At 44.5% G+C, this 24,554-nt stretch overlaps 2 pseudogenes; both read left to right on the top strand.

Annotated features, from left to right (window-relative positions):
- The first annotated feature begins 1,510 nt into the window (after positions 1-1,510).
- Positions 1,511-2,878, top strand: LOC470799 (elongation factor 1-gamma-like; annotated as a pseudogene).
- A 7,584-nt stretch (positions 2,879-10,462) lies between these two features.
- On the top strand, positions 10,463-12,444 carry LOC129143571 (large ribosomal subunit protein uL18-like; annotated as a pseudogene).
- Positions 12,445-24,554: the final 12,110 nt, after the last annotated feature.

Below are 24,554 nucleotides of genomic sequence, written 5' to 3'. Positions count from 1 at the left end.
TAAGAATCAAGGGGTGCTCTGTTTCGTTGCAGTACAGACCCAAAAGCCAAGGACTCAGCATCACCTCTTTGCATAAACCAATTTAGATCATGCCTCATTGCATTTTCCTATCTCTCTCATTGTTACTCTCTGCTTTTAAAATATGCCCCTAGACCGCAGCTCGGGGAGACAGTGTTGAATGTTGCCTCCTGTCTCCTTGCCAGTTTACTTGCAATAAAGCTTTTTCCTTTCTCAAAAGCTGATCCTATAGTATTGACTTCTATGCACATGGATAGCAAAACCATTCCTCAGTAACAACATGACCCAGAACATTCCAAGGCATGATTATAATCACCTAACATTTCAATATTGATGTTCAGTATTTATTCACTCTCAAAACATGTCACAGTTCCAGTTTCAATCAGAACACAAGTATTGCAAAAAAATTGAGGCTCTTAGAAAATGTAGCAAACCAAGATCATTTACATATATAAGATAGCTTAGGCTCAGAGTAGGTACTTACTCCAGGTCTCACATCCCCAGAGTTACAGGGCGAGGACACAAACTCAGGCCATCTCTACCCAAATCCACTGACTTTGCCACTAGTCCATACTAGCTCATATTGGGTAGCTCAGTTCTTCAGAATAACTCCATCTTATGGGGAAAACTGATAATATAAAAAAGTCAAGTCTTTACCATGATGCCATAGCTGGGGTGAGCATCAAATTTATCAAAACAATGGAGAGAATGAGGGAAAGAGAAAGGGGAAAGGGAGTCTCTTTGTGAAGTGATTCTTGTTTCTGATTCATATTCTTTATGGAGTTTTTCACCTTTTAGACCTCCTGTTAATCTGAATTAGAGTTCTGTGCCACCCTGTCCTGGTCCCACACACAAACACACACTTGAATAGTCTAAGGGTAATGTGTCCTAAGAAGGCCAGAGAAGTCACTCAGTAGGGATGCTCCATCCCAATGGATGCAGCTCTCTGTCCTGAAGTGCATGGGGGAGAAACATAAGTCAACAGCTGGGGACTCTATCCAGATAAAGCCACAACCCAGATGAGAAGAGGCCAGATAAACAAGGCTGCCCAGTGCTCGGCCTCCTCTCTGGGCAAGGTGGCCTAGGGTCAGAGAGCAAAACATGTACCTGTCCCCAGGGCTGGTATGTTTTGTTTTGTTTTTTTAATCATTTAGGCAATGGATTAAGCAACAGGGACCAAATTAAGAATCAAGGGGTGCTCTGTTTCGTTGCGGTACAGACCCAAAAGCCAAAGACTCAGCATCGCCTTCATCAAGAATCTGGCTCCTTTAATTAGACTGAGCTATGGACCAAGGGCCAGGAATTCAACTCTCAGCCCCATCCTACCACTGTGGTGTGACTCACTTGACCACAATGTCTTTTCCTCTTGCCTCCCTTCCCCACTGCCTCGCTCATAGGTGATAGAAAGTCTGCCTATCGGCCTTCCTCAGAGGGCCTCAATCAGGCATATGATAAAAATAACAGCAACACCCCCTTTCTCTGCAGGATCACCATGGCAGCTGGGACCCTGTACTCATATCCTGAAAACCTGAGGGCCTTCAAGGTGTTCATTGCTACTCAGTACAGCGAGTCTCAGGTCCACGTGCTCTCCGCACCACCCCACTCCCATTTTGGCCAAACCAACAACACTCCTGAATTTCTCTGCAAATTTCTTGCCGGCAAGTTTCCAGTATTTGAGGGTGATGATGGATTCTGTGTGTTTGAGAGCAACGCCATTGGCTACTATGAGGAGCTGCAGGGAAGTACTCCAGCGGCAACAGCCCAAGTGGTGCAGTGGGTGAGCTTTGCTGACAGCGATACAGTGCCAGTACCTGGGTGTTCCTCACCGTGGGCATCATGCAGCATAACAAAAAGGCCACTGAGAGTGCAAAGGAGGAGGTGAGGTGAATTCTGGGGCTGCTGCATGCTCACTTGAAGATGAGGACTTTTCTGGTGGGTGAACAAGTGCCACTGGCTGATATCACAGTTGTCCGCATGCTGTCGTAGCTCTATAAGCAGGTCCTGGAGGCTTCTTTCCACCAGGCCTTCCCCAATACCAACCGCTGGTTCCTCACCTGCATTAACCAGCCCCAATTCCACGTTGTTTGCGGGGAAGTGAATCTGTGTGACAACATGGCCCAGTTTGATGCTAAAAAGTTTGCAGAGAGCCACCCTAAACAGGACACCCCATGGAAAAGGAAGTGTTCACAGGAAGGGAAGCAGAAGCCCCAGGCTGAGCAGAAAGAGGGTAAAAAGGCAGCTGCCCCTGCTTCTGAGGAGGAGATGGATGAATGTGAGCAGGTGCTGGCTGCTGAGCCCAAGGCCAAGGACCCCTTCACTTACCATCCAAGAGTACCTTTGTGTTGGATAAATTTCAGTGCAGGTACTCTAAGGAGGACACACTCTCTGTGGTGCTGCCATATTTTTGGGAGCAGTTCAATAAGGACAGCTGGTTCCTGTGGTTCTCAGAGTATCACTTCCTTGAAGAACTCACCCAGATCTTCATGAGTTGCAATCTCATCACTGGAATATTCCAGTGACTGGCCAAGCTGTGGAAGAATGTTTTTGTCAGTGTCTTCTTTGGAACCAACAACAGCAGCTCTGAGTCTGGGTCTTCCAGGGCCAGGAGCTTCCCTTTTCGCTGAGTCCAGATTGGCTGGTGAGACTACAAGTCATATACATAATGGAAACGGGATCCTGGCAGCAAGGAGACCCAGGCACTGGTTCGAGAGTACTTTTACTGGGAGGGGGCCTTCTAGCATGTGGGCCAAGCCTTCAGTCAGGGCAAAATCATCAAGTGAGCAACTCTTGCCATTGCCTACCTGCCTGCACCTGCCCTTCAGGGAGATGGGGGTCATTAAAGGAAACTGAATACTGAAAAAAAAAAAACAGCAAACATAAACTAGCATTTATAAATACCTACTATGTGTCATATTCTTCACATATATGATTTTTATCTGCCAACAACTCTGTGAGGTAGTGATTATTCTCATTGTCCAGATAAGAAAACTAAGGCTCAAGGAGTTAGACAACTTGCCTCAGGTCAGCAGCCGGTAAGAAGTAAGACTTCAATTGGAACCCAGGTAATATCTGGCTCTAAAACTGTGCTGGTTGCACTATGTCATGGTGCACTCACTGTTGCTCTCACCTTCATCACAACAGTTTCTTTCCCCAGGGAAGAGCAGTGGCCCTGTTGGAAGAATGATTACACTTTCTCCTTCCTTTCTTTTTTTTTTTTTTTTTTACCCATTCACTGCACCACCTCTCTCCAGTGGACTTTTAATGTTGGAATCTGGAGATTCAGACCCAATGTATTAGTCTGTTTTCACACGGCTATAAAGAAATGCCCATGACTGGGTAATTTATAAAGGAAAGAGATTTAATTGACTCACAGTTCCACATGGCTGGGGAGACCTCAGAAAACTTACAATCATGGCAGAAGGTGAAGGGGAAGCAAGCACCTTCTTCACAAGGCAGCAGCAGAGAAAAGAATGAAGGAGGAACTTCCAAACACTTACAAAAGCACCAGATCCCCTAAGAACTCACTCACTATCATGAGAACAGCATGGGGGATACCACCCCCACGATCCAGTCACCTCCGTCCCTTGACATGTGGGAATTACAATTCGGGATGAGATTTGGGTGGGGACAAAAAGCCAAACCATATCATCCAAATTTGGGGAGTCATGCCCATTAGTCCCTCATTAATTTCACTGCGAGTTTGGGAAACCATGTGACTATTTTTCAGGTGATTCCCCCCATTCTTTTGAGAAACACAGATTGTACAGAATAATCTGTATATCAAACCCTTGTAACATAAAATTTACCTATATAGCAAACCTGAGCATGTATCCTCAAACCTAAAAGTTTAAAAATAATAATAAATAAAATTCATAATCATCATCATTACCATGAATTAAAATTTACCAAGTATGCTTAAATCCATGAATTCATAATGATTTTTAGTGAGACACTGGGAAAATGTGCACTTTGGATATTCAATAATATTAAGGAATCTCCAGTTTATACACAAAGATGAAGAAAAAAGACTAAGGAATCTAGGAGTAATTATGGTACTTGAGATGTTTCTAAAAGAGTCCTTATATTTCAGAAATATATACAGTCAATACTCATTATTTATGACTCTGTATTTGCAAATTTGCCTACTTGCTAAAGTTTATTTGTCCCCTCAAAATCAATATTCCCAGTGTTTTCATGTCATTTGTGGACATGCACAAAACAGCAAAATATTTGAGTTGCCCAATGTGCATGTTACCAGCCCAGAATGAACAAGGGGAACGCTCTGCCTTCTTTTTTCAGCTCACATAAATGTAAACAAGTGTCCTCTTTGTGGTGTATTTAATGCCATATGTTTCCATCTTGGTGCTTTTTGTTGGTGATTTTGCTGTTTAAAATGGCCCCTGGCCAGGGCCTGTAATCCCAGCACTTTGGGAGGCCCAGGCAGGTGGATCACCTGAAGTCAGGAGTTCGAGACCAGTCTGGCCAACATGGCGAAACCCTGTCTCTACTAAAAATACAAAAAATATTAGCCAGGCCTGGTGGTAGCCATCTGTAATCCCAGCTGATCAGAAGGCTGAGGCAGGAGAATCACTTGAACCCAGGAGGCAGAGTTTGCAGTGAGCCGAGATCGCGCCACTACACTCCAGCCTGGGCAACAGAGCAAGACTTCATCTAAAGGAAACAAAAACAAAAACAAAAAACAAACGGCCCCCCAGCATAGTGTTGAAGTGGTGTCTCATGTTCCTAAGAGCAAGGAGGCTGTGATGTGCCTTCTGTGTATTAGAGAGGCTTTGTTCAGGTATGAATTATAGTCCTGTTGGCTGTGAGTTCATTGTTAACGACTCAACAATATATACTAAATAAGGTGTCTTTAAACAAAAACACACATTAAACAAGGTAATGTATTGACTGATTAGTAAAATGTGACCAGAAGTTCACAAGAATCTAATCCTGTATTTCCCCTGATTCAGTGTATGCAGCGACTTTATAAAGCATAACTACCCCAAATAACAAGAATAGACTTTGCTAAAATAGTTATAAAATATATGGCAAGGAGGGGCGGAGGGGAATACTATGTAAAGTGAATAAAATATTTTTGCTGGCCTGGATCTGGCCTTCAGGACCCGAATATTTTGTCTCTGGTCTACTTCATTCTCCTTAACTACTAATGTACAGTGTAGAATCTTTTCAAATTTGTTTCAATCATTTCCCTATTGATAGACATTTAGATTCTTTCCAGGTTTTCACTATTATGATCCGTGCTGAGTGCACATCTGTACATGAGCAAAAGTTTCTCTTGAGAAGACATGGAGAAGTGTAATTGCTGAATCACAGGGTACGCACATTTTACATTTTAATAGACACTGCCAAATTGCCTTCAAAGTGGCTGTACCAATTAAATACTCCCACCAGCAGTGTGCGCAAGTCTGGGTTTCCCACTCTCTTGCCAACACTTAATTCCACAAATATTTTTGGTATCTGAATCCTCTGTGTGAGAGACACTAATGAGGTTCTGGGGGTGGAGAGGAGGCAAAACAGGATATAAGCTACATGAGACATGGCATTGCAGACCCAAAGACAAGATACTCAGACTCTCCAGAGATTTCCCAAAGACTCACAGAACAGTATGGTGGAAATAAAAAGCAAGCAACAGATTTTCAAATCTTATCTAGCGGCCCACTTACCTCAAACAATAAGCCATAAAATTTAACTAATTCACTTTAGACTGCTAAATGTGCTAAGATATGACTGTTAGGTTTAGCTGAAGACTGTGATAATTTAATTTTCAAAATAAATCACATTTTTCCTTATTATACATGGATATGTATTTGCCTGTGTATTTCCAAAACAAGGCTTAAAACATGCATGCCATTTAACTAAGCAATTCTTTTCTGTATATACCCTAGATAAATTATTTGAAAAATTTGTAAAAGCTTAAGTGTAATGATGTTCATTCATAGCATTGTTTACTATCCTCCAAAATATGAACTGCCTACCAATCCAAATATGTCAAACAAGTATAAATAGTTAATCCAATAAAATGTTAAATAAATTTAACTATTCCAACCATCATGAAATGATTTATTGATTGTCATGGAAAGATATTTAGAAAGTAGTATTGTTTTAAAAAAACTATTAATGTGTATGCAATTTTTTTATTCACTCACCAAATATATACTGAGCACTCATAATGTGTCAGGCACTGTACTAGGCTCAGGGGACAAAATCATAACACTTTCAAGCAAAGTCCTGCCTTCAGGGAGGTAATCTGTATTTTTTTCCTTTTGTTTGCTTTGTGGACTACATAGACAGGCTTCTCCAGCCGGATGAGCAAATTACTTTTTTTTTAATTACGCTCTTTGTGATTTCACAAGTGCTGATGGAGTGCTTCTAATTCTTACACCATGTATGACTGGAAGCTCCATTTGTTTAAAATGTCTCCTTTCTAACATCGTAGTACTTAGACTAGCGGGAAGAGGGTTTATTTCATTCACAGAATGAGCAGAGCAGACTTCCCTCTCCCAGTACCGTTCTCTGAGGAAAGACATCTAGAATAGTGAAAATACCATGGCTGAGGGGTCAAACAGTCCAGGCTCTGAGCCTTCTTCAGCACCTGACTTCACATCATCCAGCTTCAGTGTGGCCACCTATAAAATGAGCACTATAGATTTCATGTCAAATGAAGTCACAACCATACAGTGCTAAGACAATGACTGACATACAGCTAGGAACTCTGTAGATACTAGTTTTTCTCTCACCTTCTGTTTTTCTTGCCAAAGATTGGTCTCTTCTACAGAAATCACTCATATGAAAAGAAGTAAGATGCAGGACTTCAGCTGGGATATTTGTTTTCTATTTGTCTCATGACATTGAAAAAAAAGAGTGGTCTGGTTTACACACAGATTCTTTGAATATTTCACCAATATTGTTTGATAGTTAGCAAGTGATCAGATTCTACACAATTAGACATCAGCACATGCATGCAGACATGTGTCTGTCTTTATCTACTTCCAAAACACAGAACCTTCATCCCTGCTTCTGATTTCTCTCCATTGTATACCACTAGAGTGTGTGGGAAAAGTGGAATGGGAGTGTACAGAGGAGGACATAAAAGGGATCCATAGTCACATGAATCAGGACTGGCCAATCAGAGTGTGATGGTTAATACTGAGTGTCAACTTGATCAGACTGAAGTATGTAAAGTATTGATCCTGGGTGTATCTGTGCAGGTGTTGCCAAAGGAGATTAACATTTGAGTCAGTGGGCTGGGAAAGGCAGACCCACCCTTAATCTGGGTGGGCACCATCTAATCAGCTGCCAGCACAGCTAGAATATAAAGCAGGCAGAAAAACGTGAAAAGACAAGACTGGGCTAGCCTCCCAGCCTACATCTTTTTCCCTTGCTGGATGCTTCCTGCCCTTGAACATCAGACTCCAAGTTCTTCAGTTCTGGGACTCGACCTGGCTCTCCTTGCTCTTCAGCTTGCAGATGGCCTATTGTGGGACCTTGTGATCGTGTGAGTTAATACTTAATAAACTCATATATATATAATAGTTTTGTCCCTCTAGAAAAACCTGACTAGTACACAAAGTATTCCATCCACCTGGCCTCGATGATGGGCTTAGAGGCGTGCAAGTCAGTCCAGTGGTTTGCAATTTTAAGATATCCTAGGACAAAAACAAGTTCTCCTCTTTCTGCTAGGGTAGTTTAGTTTGAAGACTTTAAGCCTGGAACTGCTGAGATCCACTGTGTTGACAGAGACCACCTGAGAAGAAAGCACAATCAAGTGATGGGAAGACCTGATCATCCTAAAGATATTGCTTGAGTCCTCTGGGTCCAGTCCTACCTGAAGCCAAAGCTATGCCTGGACTCCAATTATATGTACTTTTGCTTTTGCTCTCACGCTCTCTCTCTCTCTCTCTCTCTCTCTCCCTCTCTCCCTCTCTCCCTCTCTCTTTCTCCCTCTCTCTCTCTGTTGAGCCCCTGCTCCACCACAAAGAAAGATCCTGAAATAAGGACTGATAGGCAAAGAGTTTATTTGAGAAGTAATATTAGAAAACACCAGTAAGGTAATTAGAAAGTGAGGGCAAGAGAAGGCAGCCAGTAAAGGGTGCATCATTGAGCAAATAACTCCTAAAGAGCAACTTGGGGCCAGGTGCAGTGGCTCATGCCTGTAATCCCAGCACTTTGGGAGGCTGAGGCAGACGATTACTTGAGGCCAGGAGTTTGAGACCAGCCTGGCCAACATGGTAAAACCCCATCTCTTCTAAAAATACAAAGATTAACTGGGGGTGGTGGCGGGCACCTGTAATCCCAGCTACTCGGGAGGCCGAGGCAGGGGAATTGCTTGAACCCAGCAGGTGGAGGTTGCAGTGAGCTGAGATAGCACCATTGTGCTCCAGCCTGGGTGACAGATCAAGACTCTGTCTCTAAATAAATAAATAAATAAATATTAATTAATTAATTAGTAAAAGGCAACTTAGACTCATTCCCTCTCGGGAACTCTGGGAGACCTTGTGGAGGACACATCTCAGAGCCACACCATCCAAGAGGCAAAGGAGCTGGGGTATTCATCCCCCTCTCCTACCTATCCATATGTCAGGCTCTTTCCAGGGCTCATTGGTACCCTTCATTTTTGGACCCACTGTGAGAACAGACAAAGCAGACTCCTCAGGCAGAGTTGCAGGGGCTGGCAGTCAGTAGTCAAACTGGTGTGCACAGCATCAAGGAGGAATGGATGGGATATGTTTGCTTTGTATTGTTTGGGGTTTTTTTGTAGGACTTGGATGACTAAACTAGGCTTTCTGCCATTTTCAAAGGAAAAGCATCCTGATTAATATTAATATATGTAAAACTTCCACTCAATGAGAGGTCGTCCTATTTAACCCTAGAATGTTTCTGGGATAAAATATCCCTGGATTACTTCCTAAATCTACTCCCATCCCAGATATGACACCATCGTGGTACAGGAAAAACCTCCACCAATATCTTTTGTGCCCTGCACCCACACTGATCACAGCCAGCTTGATCATCATTGAGACCCCCTAGACTGGTAGAAGCAGCCAACCCTGAAGCTTTCCAACGTCAGTGGGTACTCCAGGAAACCAGCATCACCTTTATAGCTCCCTGCTCCATTTAATGTCCTGTGACCCAGTCACTGCTCTAAGCTAGGGTAACCACCCGCAGTAACCACAGTGGGCTACCAGCATGCTCAGAGGGCTCTTGGTAGCTGCCCAGAGCTCATATCTTCAACATGCCTCAGAAGAGGCAGAAACCTCCTGCCAAGGGAGCCAGGGAAACACTGGCCCCCAATCCTCCTATGGCAAAGGTCTGAGGGGGAGGGGCCAGGAATCCAAGCTGTAGCCATAACAATTCTCTCTCTCCCACCAGAGAAGGATGCCTGGGACAGAGGGAGGATGTGCAGTACATGTGTCGTCTCCTACAAGTTTGCTGCAAGGTGATAAATATCTTTTGTTTCTATTGTGAATGAGATCTTTCTTTTCCATTATTTTTTTCTAAGTGGCTACTGTTGGAAATAGGAAAGCTATTGATTTTTGTACATTTATTTTGTAACTTGCTGCCTTACTGAACTCTCATTATTTCTAATAGTTTTTCAGGTCAATTCTCCCAAAGGAAAAAAAAAGTTTAGGCGATGTGACAAAACTCATAAAAATGCATGAAATCAGCCACCACCATTCAATTTGTTCTAAGATGTGTATAAAATCAAGGTAGAAATAAAATTCCACCTGTGCTACATGCAAACCATCTGTTCCCACCCACCCCACTGTCCTCCACCGAAAGGCTACTCCCCTGTGTTGAGAGGAAAGTCTTTGAGATCCAAACACAGAAAAGTCCTTTGCTGGAGTCAAATGGCCAAACTTCCCCCGTTCCTAGACTGTCAGGACCAGAGTGGATTCCCAAGCTGTGAGGAGAAGTCCAGGACAGAGGCTAGCTCTCTAAAACCTGACCCAGCGTGCTATCCATCACTCCAGCCACCTGCAGGCATCCAGTCACCCACTCTACCAGAAGTCTTCAAGCCTAACTGAGCACCTACTGTGTGCCAGGTTTGGGAATGCAAGAATACAAAAGGTCTAGTCCCTTCTTCAGACAACTTTCAAACACAGAACCTTCCCACAGATGTGCCAAATTTTGTTTTATCGGAATAAGCCTAGACAGTCTTCGATATACCCTTTATTATTGACTTTTCTTTGTGGGATGTGGCAACACAGTCAACACTCTACCCAGACACCCTCCAATTCCTTTTACAGTTGCTGCGTGTTGCTCTCCTGGCCTCTGTGGGATCTTGTTTCTGCTGCCTGCACCTGCAACTCCTGTTAGAGGACTGCCCTCAGGTGGCTAGAGCTAGTTTGCCCACACCTGCAGAGATTGGAAATGCCTGGGAGCCAACATCCCCGCAAGGCAGCCCCAGGCCAGTGATTGACAGATGCAGGTGCGTCAGATTCCAAGATGTAACTCACACTTCAGAGCTCCCCTGAAGGATCAGGAGGAAGCTACCCCTGCAGGACTTCACTCTATCTCTCCCCCCGCCCTGCCTCGACTCCCTTACCAATCTCCCAAGGAGCGCTTCCTCAATGCATCACTTTCTCATAAGTCTTCCTCTCAGGAAGACACAGAGCAAACCTCTGACCTCCATTACTATAGTTTTCCAACTGTCAGGTCAGCATAATTAGAAAGTCTCCTGAGAAAAAGATTAGAGTTCTATTATGAGTTAAATTGTGTTCCCCCAAAATTCATATGTTAAAGTCCTAATCCCTCAATGTGATTATATTTGGAGACAGAGCCCATAAGGAAGTAATTAAGGCAAGGTGGGGTCACAAGGAAGGGACCCCGATCCAATAGGATTAGTGTTCTTATAAGGAAAGACACCAACAGCTCACATGCTGGCTTGTGTTCTCTCTCTCTCTCTCTTTCTCTCTGTCTCTCTCTCTCTCTCTCTGCATGCACAAAGAAGAGGCCATGTGAGGAAGGACACAGCAAGATGGTGTCCACCTACAAGCCAAGAGAAAAGGCCACAGGATGAAACCTACATTGCCAGTACCTTGATCATGGGCTTTTGGCCTCCATAGTTGTGAGAAATAAATGTCAGTTGTTTAAGCCATCCAGTCGATGAATTTTATATGGCAGCCCAAGCTAATACAGATTCCTTCACCTGCTCTATGGCTTGGATCCTGGAAGAGCCTCCTCAGTTTTATTCAAGTCACCAAGATCTTGTTCCACAAAATAAAATTCCTGTGGCTCTGAGGACAAGTCTGCCTCACCCTATGAAAGATAAAATAAAATTGAAGCCATAGACCAGATGTTGGCAAACTTTTCCTGTAAAGGGCCAGGTAGTAAATATCTTAGGCTATGCAGGTACATGGTCTCTGTGGTAACTACTCAATTCTGCATTGTAGTGCAAAAGCAGCCACAGACCTGATTTGTAAATGAATGAGTGTGGCTGGGTTCCAATAAAACTTTATTTAGAAAAGCAGACCTCTGAGGCCTGTAGGTATGTTGAGCTGTGAACATGGGTCTCTGTTCTACAGGAGGGGTTTGCTAAAGTTGTCAAAAACAAGGCCTGCTTTAAGAGAAACCAAGTGAAATTCAGAAAATGATAGAAGGGTAAAAACTGAAGATTATACTTGGTGATACTGTATAAAAATAAGTACAACACACCCAAATACAGGATGATAGTTTGGTGACAAACAGAGATATCATTTGTCAGATTGCTTATGCCTGTATAGGAGGGGATATGATAGTCTGCACAGCTTAAGCATATGAACTGACAAAATATGGTGTGAAGGTTGGCCTGACACATTATGCTACAGCATATTGTACTGGCTTGCTGCTGGCCTGCAGGCTTCTCAGTAAGTCTGGCATGGTCAAGATTTATGAAGGCCAAGTGGAGGTGACCAGAGATGAACACAACGTGGAAAACATTGATGGTCAGCTGGGTGATTTTACCTGCTATTTGAAGGCAGGCCTTGCCAGAACCACCACTAGTAATAAAGTTATGGGGGCTCTGAAGGGGGCTGTGAATGGAGGCCTCTCCATCTCTCACAGTACACAATAACAGATTCCCTGCTTATGATTCTGAAAGCAAGGCATTTAATGCAGAAGTACATAGGAAGCACATCATGGGTCAGAATGTTGCAGATTACATGCATTACCTAATGGAAGAAGCTGAAGATCTTACAAGAAACAGTTTTCTCAATACATAAAGAACAGCATAACTCCATACATGATGGAGGAGATGTGTAAGAAAGCCCACGTTGCTATATGAGAGAATCCAGGTTATGAAAAGAAGCCCAAGAAAGAAGCTAAAGAGAAAAGGTGGAATCGTCCCAAAACGTCTCTTGCCCAGAAGAAACACTGGGTAGCTCAAAAGAAGGCAAGCTTCATCAGAGCTTGAGAACAGGCTGCTGAGAGCTAAACCGAGAAATTTTCTATGAGAATTTTTCAGATAAAGACAATAAATTTATTGACTAAGCTGCTAAAAGAGAAAAAGAAGGAAAGAAAAGCAGACTTCTCCAGGCAATTGTTTCCTGACCCCTACTACAAACTCTTTGACTTGGAAGGGAGTTGAGCAAACCTCAAATCCACCCCAGATTGTGAAGACAAGGACAAGCGCAGATGGTGGATGGGACTCCCCAGGGTCTCCCAGGGAGTTCATGGCAGTCAGACTAGAAATGGATACCTCTTCTCCTCGTTTCTCTTCTGTTGTTCAGAACTAAAGCTTAAGCAGGTGGGGCTGAATCGTAAAGGCTTCTGTGAATGTTGGTAATAGAGGGTGAAATGATGCTGCAGGAGGGGAAGGGAAGGACAAAAGTCAGCAAAAAGCCAGGTATTGAGACAGCCATCACCTGAGGATCTGCCTCCCAATGGGCAAGTCTGCCCCTCAACGACTATGAGGCAGTGATGATACTGACCCCTGAACTCCAGAACCCCATTGTTCTTCAAAGGAAGATGCAAGGCTGGCCCCTCCCCCAGCTGCTGAAGACCATGCTGAGGGGCCCAAGGGAAGAGGAGGCCAGTGGCTGAGCATTGTAGAGCAGTGGGTAAGGAGGGACGTTTGGTCTGCACCAACAATGTGACTGTAACGCTCACTTGCACAAGTGTGACTCAATTCATGCTCTCACGAAACTGTGCTTTAGGCATGAAGCTGGGGGCCTATTTTGAGACATCAGCTGCACAAACTTTAACCTGTGGCTTTATACTGAGAGAGGTAGTGTAGGGCTTGCAGCCTCTGGTCCCAGGAGAAGATAAAGGAGACTCGAGCAGTTGTCAGAACCTATGGTGCTCTCTCTCTCTCTCTCGTTACCTCTCGCTCTGTCTTGCTCTCTGTCTCCATTTGTTGCCACAGACCACCGGGCTCAGATGAGAGTCTCTCAACAGATGCAGGGAAGAGAGCAGCTGTTCACGGCAGTGGCCCTCCTAGTGCCTTGAGACTCCTCACAGCCCCACAAGGTTCCTTTGGGCCCTCTCAGAAGTCTGGCCACCCAGTATGAAAATCTCCCAAGTCAGAGCCTCAAGTTTTAAAGAAAGAAATTTACAGATGTGCAAAGAGAAAAGAAAAGGGGCCGTTTGGTCCCTAGCAGAGGACCGATTTTATTTGGAATTGTTTGACCAAGGAAACATGAACCAAACATACCACCAAGGAAAACATACTGCCAAGGAAAAATGAACCAAACATACCACCAGCACCCTAGAAACAGACTTTTTAAAATCTTCGTATCAACAAGATTTCGGCCTTCAATCATCTCAAATTAAATGGAACCTAAGCAGCAGGAGTGACTGTAGATATGTAGGGGAAAGAAAGGAGACGGGGAAAAAAAGCTTTGCATCACGTGACTTTTATGCTGCAGAAACTTAATGAGAAACACACCACATTTCCAGAACCCTCTTTCTAGTCAGGGCTCCCGCTGAGATAAAAGGTCACAAGAAGAGAAGGAGGGAGAGGGAGGGAGCGCCGGCGTGGAGCAGGGAGGCACTTTTACTGCAAAGTCGGGCCCAAATTTCATACAAGCTGCTATCGGGTCTGATAGTCTAGACTGATTATCTTCTTTGAATGCCAGATGTGAAGGGCTTGCATAAAAGAACTGCAAACATTACCCATTTAAAAACAAATCGACCCAAGCTGCATTCACTGCGCAAAGGAGAACTTTCCATCCCAGACTCTGCAGAGAGAGCCAAGCATCCGGGCCAGGAGACCTGGCCTAGGCGGTGCGTCCCGCTGCTGCCCCCTGCAGGCCATGAGCCTCAGGCTGGCCAGAAAGCAAGTCAAGTCCGGGGGCCAATGGCTCAGCCAGGCCTCTGCTCATCAGTGGAGGCTTTTTCTGTCCATCCAGCTCAGGGTGGCAGGAGAATGCTCCTCTACAAGGTGCCAGGCTATAGCTGGAAGACTGAGCTGGGCCTGGGCCTCAGCGTTACACACATTGTCCCGTTCAACCATTAACCCTGCAAGGTAGAGACGTCAATCCCTTTCACAGGTGAAAAATTGAGAAGTTAAGAGATTTACCCATTGGATGCAACTGGCTTATCCAGTTTTGGTATTGGACACTGGTGCTCCTTCCGTGGCCCTATGTGCGGTTGGCCGTCAACACCAAGATCCTCTCCTCAGGGAAGATGGAATGATAGAACTGCAGCTCCAATACCCAAACTGGACCATACCAGCCCGGAAGACACCCGGCCCATAGGGCCAAGCTAGGAGTAGGGCGGCAGGAGGTATCTTCCCATCCCTCAAGCTGGGTGTGGTCCTGGATTAGGGGTCTTTACCCCTGCTGGGCAGTTAGGAGAGGCTTCTTGATCCCAGGCCTCTGCAGAGTACCAGGCCCTGAGCCAGGGCTCGGGAAAATTTGTAGAGCGAGAAACATCCTGATCACACTATGGCCTCTGGAATCTCCTGACGGCCCTGCATTTCTCCACCAGCCCTGGCCGCTTTGGGTTGTGTCTCCGCACACAGGGACTGACTCTGTAAACACCATGCCAACATAACCTCTGACCAGGCACTTCCGATTTGGCTGCAGCTACAACTCAGTGCCAGACACTCAGGATCAGTGACCTTCAGAGGGGGCTGGGCTTGCAAGGGCCTTCCAAGTGATCCGTGTTTAATCTAGTGTGAAGGACCTCCAGCCTTGCTGCTTCAGGCAAGGCCAGCGCTCCTCTGGGCCCTCTGGCCTGCCTAGTCCTGGCTGTCACAGGAACGACCAGACACTCCTGAGGGCGTTTGGTTTTCTGCCAGGGTTGTTAGTTTAAGACTCTGTGGTGTACCTTTGGGTTTTCCTTCCTTTTCTGAACCCTCCTAAGTGGCCCACTTACCTCTCAAGCAAGGCAAAGCTGCTTTGCTGTCTTCCACCTCTGGAGTTTTTTTGTTTTTTGTTTTTTGTTTTTAAGACAGAATCTCATTCTGTCACCCAGGCTGGAGTGCAGTGGTGCAACCTCAGCTCACTGCAACCTCTGCCTCCCAGGTTCAAGAGATTCTCCTGCCTCAGTCTCCCAAGTAGCTGGGATTATAGGCATGTGCCACCATGCCCAGCTAATTTTTGTATTTTTAGTAGAGACGGGGTTTCACCATATTAGTCAGGCTGGTCTTGAACTCCTGACCTCAGGTGATCCACCCGCCTCGGCCTCCCAAAGTTCTGAGATTACAGGTGTGAGCCATCGTGCCCAGTCCCACCTCTGTGATTTTGCACAAGCTGCTCCCCTGCCTGGAAATTCTTCTACCCCTTCTTCATGTGGCTGACTCGGACTTGTCAGACAACTCTTGCAACTTCCTCCCTCTCCTGCATGCCCCTGCTCTGAGCTCCCACCTCACCCCCACCTGTGTATTCCTATGACATTTACTTCCCCACGCAGTTGTTCACCACTGTCCTGTCTTCCCACATAGAGTCAGGTGTAACACGCTCAGCAAAGATTTGGCTGATTCCCCGATTGCTTTTCATCTGCACATGACCACCCCTGTCTTCAGGGACCCAAACTTGCTGCATTGGAAACTGGGACTTGAGACCTGTCTACAGGTCTAAATACTTGCCTTTGGGTTTGTTCTGGGAGGAGAAGTTCCCTTCTGGCCCCACTCCCTCCCCTGGGTGGCCAAGGAAAGGAGCCAACTGTATCATTCCAGTGTGATTTGGCCAGAGGTGCCGATGGGGCCCAGGGGTGGGGTGACAGGCCCAAGGAGGTGTCACTGAGCTATGGATCCAGGTCCACCCTGGCCTGTCTGACCCACTAGAGCTTCCTCCTCCTGGAAGGGTTGGCAGAGGTTATTCCTGTATGTAGCTGGGAGCTACAGGAGGGCTCCTCACAGAGCTGCAGTTGCTTTTGTTTCCCCCTGGAACAGCTGCCTGGAGAATCTGGCTCAGAGAAGTTTGTCTATCATTCTTGAGTAAACCATAAGGACAGCAGAACAATGTGTCAGTCATTTACACCTCAATGAAAACAAATGAATAAGATCCAGTCTTTGAATCCCAGATCTTAGGACCAAAGGGGACCTTAACAACCAATGCCCTTTCTGTCTAGCTGGCTTCCTTCTTTTCATTCAGTGCTGGTGCTATAGCTTGATACATTTATAAAACATACCTCCTGCCCCTCCCCCTTTGCACAGCCCCCTACTATTCTCATCAATTTAGAATTTGAGCACTAACCATGAACCTTGTAAAAACAGGCATCCCTTCATGAAATTACAAAAAATGAAAAAGCCCCAGGTCCAATGCCATTTGCTCCCTGCCCAGCTCCTGGATGAAGCTCTGTGACCTGGGAGGCTCCTGAACACCCTTTGGCCCTTTGACAGGAGAAGGGAGGGAGGGTGCATCACGAGCTTCCTTTCTGGCCCAAGGTTGGAGGTGATGACCCTCAGGCAATGAGAAGGCTGCTACCATGAAGAAAAGTGTCTTGCATTTTCTAATTCACCATGCCTAGTGTGACTTCAACCAACAGCACCCAAATGGATCAATGACAACTATATCCTGGAGGTGTCCCTATGCTTAACAGAAGGTTAATGGTGCTTAGGAGTGGAGGGACCCCTTACTTTTTCCTCATCCCTGCAAAGGCAACACCCACCCTCCCTGCAGCAGGACACACAGAGAGTAGGGCTCACCCATTCTGCTCTCCCAGCTCCCCTCAATCTTCCTCCTCTCTTCTGCTCCATCCCAGAAGAGAGAAGTAGATGGGGCGTGGAGAACAGCTGGGCCCAAGCAAGGGCCTTGAGGCTGGAGGCGAATACAAAGGGAGGTGAGAACCACAGGGAGAACTACTTTTAAGCCTCCATCTGGTAACAAATGAAAATGTGGAAAGTAAGGCACATGGATTTCCATTGCAGCAACGTGTCTTTGAGCAGGAGAGGCCATCTGTGGGTAGTAGTGAGGCCCCTGATTTCAAAGTTTGAAGCAACGAACCTGCATTTCAAGCCCCCTTTGCCATAAACTAGCCTGCAAGAGATATAGAAGCACCTGCCTTACAGGATATGGGAAGATTTCTGAATGACAAACTACTTAGAACCATGCCTCGCACATGAAAAATGCTGTCTAGGAGGAGGAGGAGGAGGCATAAATAGCACAACAGAGGACTTGGCACCGTAAGTGGAGCCGCAATAAGCATATAGAGCACTTCCCAGTTTGCAAAGCCCTCTTGGTTCTGTTCTTACATGTGTTGCTCACAGCAGCCCTACAAGGCACAAGCTGTCCCCACATCACAACATGAAAACACTGACATTGTGAAATGACAAGAGATTTGCTAGTCATTCACATGGATTTCCCAATGGATATCAAAACAGGGCACCAGGAAAGGAGAAAAAGAGAATAGGTCTGATGAGCCCAAGCAGAATTTTGCCACGAGGAAATTTAGAAAGATGCTTCCTTGCCAGTTGGCATCATGCATGTTTTGGGGTCTTGTAGGGCCAGTGTTGTGTTTTACACATGTGGGAAAAAGGTGAGGTACCATAATCATTTCAAAGTCCAAATACAGCTGTTTGTGTACCCCCACAGATAAATGCAGGCAAAGCAAAGGTAAGAACCCAGGCTCCTAATTCCAGCTTCCCTGATGGTTTCAGGGCACAGAGACCTCATGGAGCCAACAATGACATTCAGCCCAGGATTTGCAAATGGACCTAGGCAGATCTTAGCAGGCCTGCAAGTGGGATTGTCATCCTGCTTGTGTCCAAGGCCTCCTGCCTCCATCCTGGTTTCTGTTAGAGATGTGAGCACAGTCACCTACCCTCTGTGCTAATGCAGCCTCTGCCAAACCCTTAAACTGAGGGCTTATGCCTGCATCTGAGCTCCACCTAGTGGCAGATGTTGGGCATGGCATCCAAGTATGCGTTTCCTTTCAGGACCACCCCCCTCCATTTAGAGTCGTATAGTGTAAAATAGACACTTTTGACTCAGCACATCTGTAACCTGGACCCTTTGTGACCATATTCATATAACCTTCCCTTTGCTGGTCCCTTAGCTTTATGTATGCTGGGCAGCCTGAAGGCATTAACCTGGCCAATTGTAAACCTAGCCAGAGATTGTGTGAGCATCCTTCCTACTCCCCTTAAAGCCTTCAGCTCTATGATGTTCCAAAGGCGTGATTTGGGCTGACCTAGCAGCCACATGGCATAATGGAAAGAATACAAAAGTAGGGATCCAAAGACATGAGTTCTAATTCCACCATCTCAACTAGAGAGCTGGATGGACTTGGATAAGTCATCCAAGTGCCCCAAATCCACTTTCCCATCAGTAAAACTGGGATAACAATACCCATCATTGACATCACATGTTGTGACATATGTGCTAAACTGACACGTGATACTTCTCAGCAAGAAGCCAGCATATAATTCAAGAGAGTTTCTACACATTTTTAAGAAATGGGTAGCAATCCGTGTGCCCGGTTCTTCCTTGCCTTTGCACATGCTGGTTTCTCTGCCAGACGTGCCCTTATCCCCACTCCTCCCAGCTAACTCCTCCCTCATGCACTAGGGTGAAAGTCTTCCCTCATCCTACTTCACCTTGCCTCTGGGCTCCCTTAATATACTGTTAGGGGGTTCATCACCCTTTGTTGTACTCATTTGCTTCTTGTGTCTTTCCCCAACTAAACTGCATCCTCTTGGAGGGCAAGGAGTGTGTCTTGTTCACTCTTGTATCACTGCTGCCCAGCACGAAGCCCAATATATGGTAGGCTTTCAATCCTCCTTTGTGTGGAATGACTTAAAAAGTGAACTAAATAAACAAGCGGTACTGCAGGCTCCTGAAGGTTCCTCCTATGTATTCTTTCAGAGTCCTACTTGTTTTAGATCTGCAGTTCACCTGGAATTGAGTTTGGTGTATGTGTGAGGCAGAGATAAAGACAGACTTTTTATATTTAGATATACAATACACCCAACACTGTTGTTTTAAAAAAACAACCTGGTCAGTCACAGTGGCTCACACCTGTAATCCCAGCATTTTGGGAGGCCAAGGCGGGCCGATCACCCGAGCTCAGGAGTTTGAGACCAGCCTGACCAACATGGAGAAACCCCATCTCTACTATAAATACAAAATAAGCTGAGTGTGGTAGTGTGCGCCTGTAATCCCAGCTACTTGTGAGACTGAGGCAGGAGAATAGCTTGAACCCGAGAGGCGGAGGTTGCAATGAGCCAAGATAGCGCCATTCCACTCCACCCTGGGCAACAAGAGCAAAACTCCATCTCAAAAAAATAAATAAAATAAATAATACAACCTTTCACCACTATACTGTAGTGTCACCTTTGTCATAAATCAGGTGGCTATATAGGTGTTTTTCTGGTTTCTGGACTACCTGTTCTGTCCCATTGGTCAGTTCATCATCCTGCCTCCTAAGGCAAAGACCCTGCTACAGGCCAGGTGTGGTGGCTCACACCTGTAATCCCAGCACTTTGGGAGACCGAGGCGGGTGGATCACAAGGTCAGGAGATTGAGACCATCCTGGCTAACACGGTGAAACCCCGTCTCTACTTAAAAAAAATACAAAAACATTAGCCAGGTGTGGTGGCAGGTGCCTGTAGTCCCAGCTACTCGGGAGGCTGAGGCAGGAGAATGGTGTGAACCCGGGAGGCAGAGCTTGCAGTGAGTAGAGATCACGCCACTGCACTCCAGCCTGGGCGACAGAGCGAGACTCCGCCTCAAAAAAAAAAAAAGACCCTCCTACATATTTACCCTGTGCAAATAAATAACAAAATGTAAGCCAATAACAACTTGATGCAACACCATGCCCACTTGAAAGCCCTGAGCTGTGGCAGTCGAAGGAGGTAAGCTCCAGGCTGTAAGCGGAGGCTACAGGTGAGTAGGAAGCCTAGGGTCCAAACCAGGAGATGGCTATCAAGGAATAGAAGGTTGCAGCCAGCTCTGAGAATCTGTACACCTCATAGGAATGAACAAGGGGTGGACTGTCAGTTTAACAAGCAGAAAGGCAAGCAGAAAGGCAAGTTGGGGAACCAAGTCAGGGGAAGCTCAGGCATTGCCTTAAATTCCTGACAGGAACCAAGGGAATTGTGCACCGCCCTGGGCTGAATTCACTGGCCATTACTGCTATGGTATCTGGTTCTTACCCCTACAGGCAGCTCTTAGGGAAGATCTGCTGAGTAGCTCAAGGTATCAGGAGGCTTCTGACAGCTGGGGCTTGGAAAACTGCAGAGAATCAGGAAGAGAGAGATGCTGAGAAAGCCTCAATTTCTGTGTACCTTCATTGGGAAACTCAGGTAAGTGAAGAGGTCCCAGGTGGGGACTATGAGGATCTCTGTGGCACCTGGCCCTCCTAAAGGACCAGCTGTCACTCAGCATCAGACAAGTATTGCCACATAGAAATGAGGCCCAGGGTTGTCAGCTCTTTCAGTTTTCCAAGAGAAGCTGCAAATCCAAACTTATATGCACAATTTTTAAGTACCGGTAGCTAATCTTTTAAAGTTGTAAACACTGTGAGCTATAAAACCCATCTACAGATCATATCTAACCATATCTGATTTAGTATCTAATTGGTATCTTTGAAACCAATGGAGGGAGAAACAAATTCTGGTATTCTTAAGTCCTGGGTGAACCTACAGTGTTGTTCAGATATCAGGAGGAGAGTGTGGAAGAGGTGTCCACTAGAACCTAAGAAAATTTACTGTGAAAATGACTGAGAAGAAAAAAAAATGTGGTCCCCTGCTGGGTTACTTTTCTGAGTATAATTGCATTTTAATAATCTGGGACTGATTCCGGAGGTAATAATTGACTGGTTCTCACATTGGGTTTGTGTTGATTATTTTGGAAAATGTGTCAAAGCTTATTTTATTTTCCAATCTTGTACTACTGTAATGAAAATTCATTACCAACAGAGCTTTCTGAACTGGAAATGAAGAAATTGAAAATACGCATCTGCGTATAAGCAGGCATGCTAAATAAATAAATTCTTTTTACATGAGCTATCTGGCTCATTTTGATGAAAAATGAATAAGGGAATATTTCAACCTTAGAAATAGAACAAAAACACTATGGAAACAGTAGGTAAATGAAACAATATTATTTTAAGGATCATTTAGGACAACTACAGTGTAGAAGGAAAGGCATTAGGTTTAGAATCTTAAGATCTGGGTTGAGTCAAGATTCTGCCCTTTAGGGTAAATCACTTTACCTCTAGAGGATGGAATTATATTTCCCTGCCCCACTGGAGTCCTTTGTCCTTTGTCCACAAAAGTGAGCAAAGTGAATATGTCACTACCAGGTGAAACTTTGAGAGCTTGTGCAATCTTTGCTATGCTTTTTTTTCCTTTTGCCACTGTATCAGCAATGTGGTGCACACTCTGTTAGCCAGAGTTCTACAATGAAAACAACAAAGATACGGAACAGAATTCCAGACCAACCCATGATGGACGTATATATGGGCAAGAAATAAGCCTTTGTTGTTTTAAACCACTGAAATACGGAGAGATGTTTGTTACTGCAGCATAGCCCAGCCCATTTCAACTGGTAATTGTCTGTAAGCTTCAGATTCCTTATGTTAAAATGAAATTTGCAAACACCTACCTTAAGGCATAGTAGTACATGTTATTTCACTTAGCAATCAGTATACTAATTTACTCATTTTTCCATTTCATTTTTCATTTTATATATGAGGTATATAGTAAATATCTCATGTTTTCTATTCCCCATTTTATATTTTACATGCAATAATATGTTGATGCGTTCCTTACATTATGTTTCTTTAAGTCAGGAATCCTGTCTTTTCATCTGTGTATCTCAAATAACAAGGACCAAAAAACTTAAGCTAACAAACAAGCTGTATTTCTCTTGGAAGAAAAACAAATTTTGAACAGGTTGCATAATGGGTTAAAACAGGTTTATTCCTCATTAGTCATCAAGTAAATGCAAATTAAAAACCACAATGTGATAATTCCATGCCAGTTGGAATGGAAAATCAAAAAGACTGGCAACACAAAATGTTGTTGCGGACGTGGAGCAAGTGGAACTCTCATACACTGCTGGTAGGAGTATAAAAATATACACCCACGTGAACAAGAGTTTGGCAGTTCCTTCAAAAGTTAAATATACACTTACTATATGATCTAGTCATTCCACTCTTAGATATTTATCCAAGATAGTTAAAAATGCGTGCCCACTGTTTTAACCTATTGCTGTGTAACATTACCACAAACTTAACAGCTTTAAAAAGCTGCATTTATTGGCTCACAGTTTCTGTGGGCCAGGAGTCTGGGCCTGGCTTAGCTGGGTCCTCCTCATTAGCACCTCTCATAAAACTGCCAACAAGGTGCCAACCAGGGCTCAGGTCTCATCAGAGGCTCAACTAGGGAAGGAACCACTTCCAAGCTCATATAGTTGTTGGCAGGATTTGGTTTCCTGCAGACTCTCAACTGAGGGCCTCAATTTCTCACTGGCTGTTGATCAGAGGTCACCCCTGGCTCCGTGTCATGTAGGTGTCTCCATAGGGAAGCTTATTTCATAGAAGCCAGCAAAAGAGTCAACAGCACCTGCTAACAGGATGAAAGATACAGTCATATGTGACATAATCATGGAAATGACATCCCATCACCTTTACCACATTCTGTTAGTTAGAAGGAGTCACAAGTCCCACCCACACTCAAGAGAGGTGACTGCACAGGGTCAAGAACAACAGGAGACAGGGATCACTGGGAGACATTTTAGAGACTTCTGCCACACTCACATAAAGACCTGCACACAGATGTTCATAGCAACTTTACTCAAAATAGTCCAAAACTGAAAACAATTTAAATGCCCATCAACAGGTGAACAGATAAACAAATTACCTGACACATAATGGAATACTACTCAGCATAATAGGGAATGGACTATACATACACACAACAGCATGAATAAATCTCACAGACATAATAATAAGTAAAAAAAGAGTCAGATACAAGAGCACTCATACTGCATTTATACAATATTCAAGAACAGGCAAAACCTCTCTATGGTGATAAATATCAGAACAGTGGCTGCCTCTGAGGGGTGAGTATTGACTGGAAGGGAACAGGAGGGAGCATTCTGAGGTGATGGAAATGATCTATGATCTTGTTTTGGTGATGGTATATGACTGTATACAATTGTCAAGACTCATCAAATTCTTAAAATGTGCATTTCATTGTCTGCTAATCATATTTCAATAATTATATAACTCTCTTGCCATTATAGAAGAGTTTTTTTTCTTACGAATATTTATTCTGGTCATCAGCTAGAATAATTCTCATTTTTAAATTTTCACTTCTATTGAAAGGACTATGATACAATCCATAACAGCACAGGGAAAAATGTTGGCACAACAAAACATTCTTGAAGATATTTTGCAATATAATCTATAGACCTTTTTGACTATTATTGAAAAATAATAGCCAAGGGGGAGGGCTGTGCTCAACAATGGCTCCAAAAGTGTAAGGCTGTTTCTACTATTATTATTACTGTTGCTACTCTATTTATTATTAAATACAGAGCATAGACAGCATTTCAAGTTGGTATGGGCTTTTGCACCCAAAGCAAAATACATCATTCAAGACACCATAAGAAAGATATCCTAAGCTCATCTTCCTGCTACAGAAAGAGACAGCATTTGGCAGGGGCTGGACAGAGTCCAATCACTGAATGGCCCAACCGCAGCGCGGAACCGCAGCCCAGCTTGAAGGGCCAGATGCAAAGGGAAGACCAAAATGAAAGCTATCAACAGAATAAAAGAACACACAGGCAGGAAAACAGCAGGAGGGCTGCAGAAATAGAGGCAAGCACAGGGAAATATACCAAGAACATGAAATGTGCTGTTACTGATTTGCATGCGGGTTGGGTCAATACACACTTTTTTTTGGAATAGAAAACTAAAATGGGGAAAAAATGTTTTTAATGAACAAAAAAGATGATATGCAGGCATATTCATGGTAACCTGGGAATGAGACCAATCTCTTGTAGTCAAAATCTAATACCAACAAAAAGAAAAATTGGGTATATGAATAAAGATGCATTTTAAACAAAGAGAAGAAAGGGTATTTGGGGTTGAGAGATATTACGTACCTTAAGGCAGGCTAGTTGAATCTTTAAGCATAATAA

Source organism: Pan troglodytes, chromosome 2 (assembly GCF_028858775.2).
Source record: "Pan troglodytes isolate AG18354 chromosome 2, NHGRI_mPanTro3-v2.0_pri, whole genome shotgun sequence".
Taxonomy (NCBI): Eukaryota; Metazoa; Chordata; class Mammalia; order Primates; family Hominidae; genus Pan; species Pan troglodytes.
This window is presented reverse-complemented; position numbering and strand designations above follow the sequence as displayed.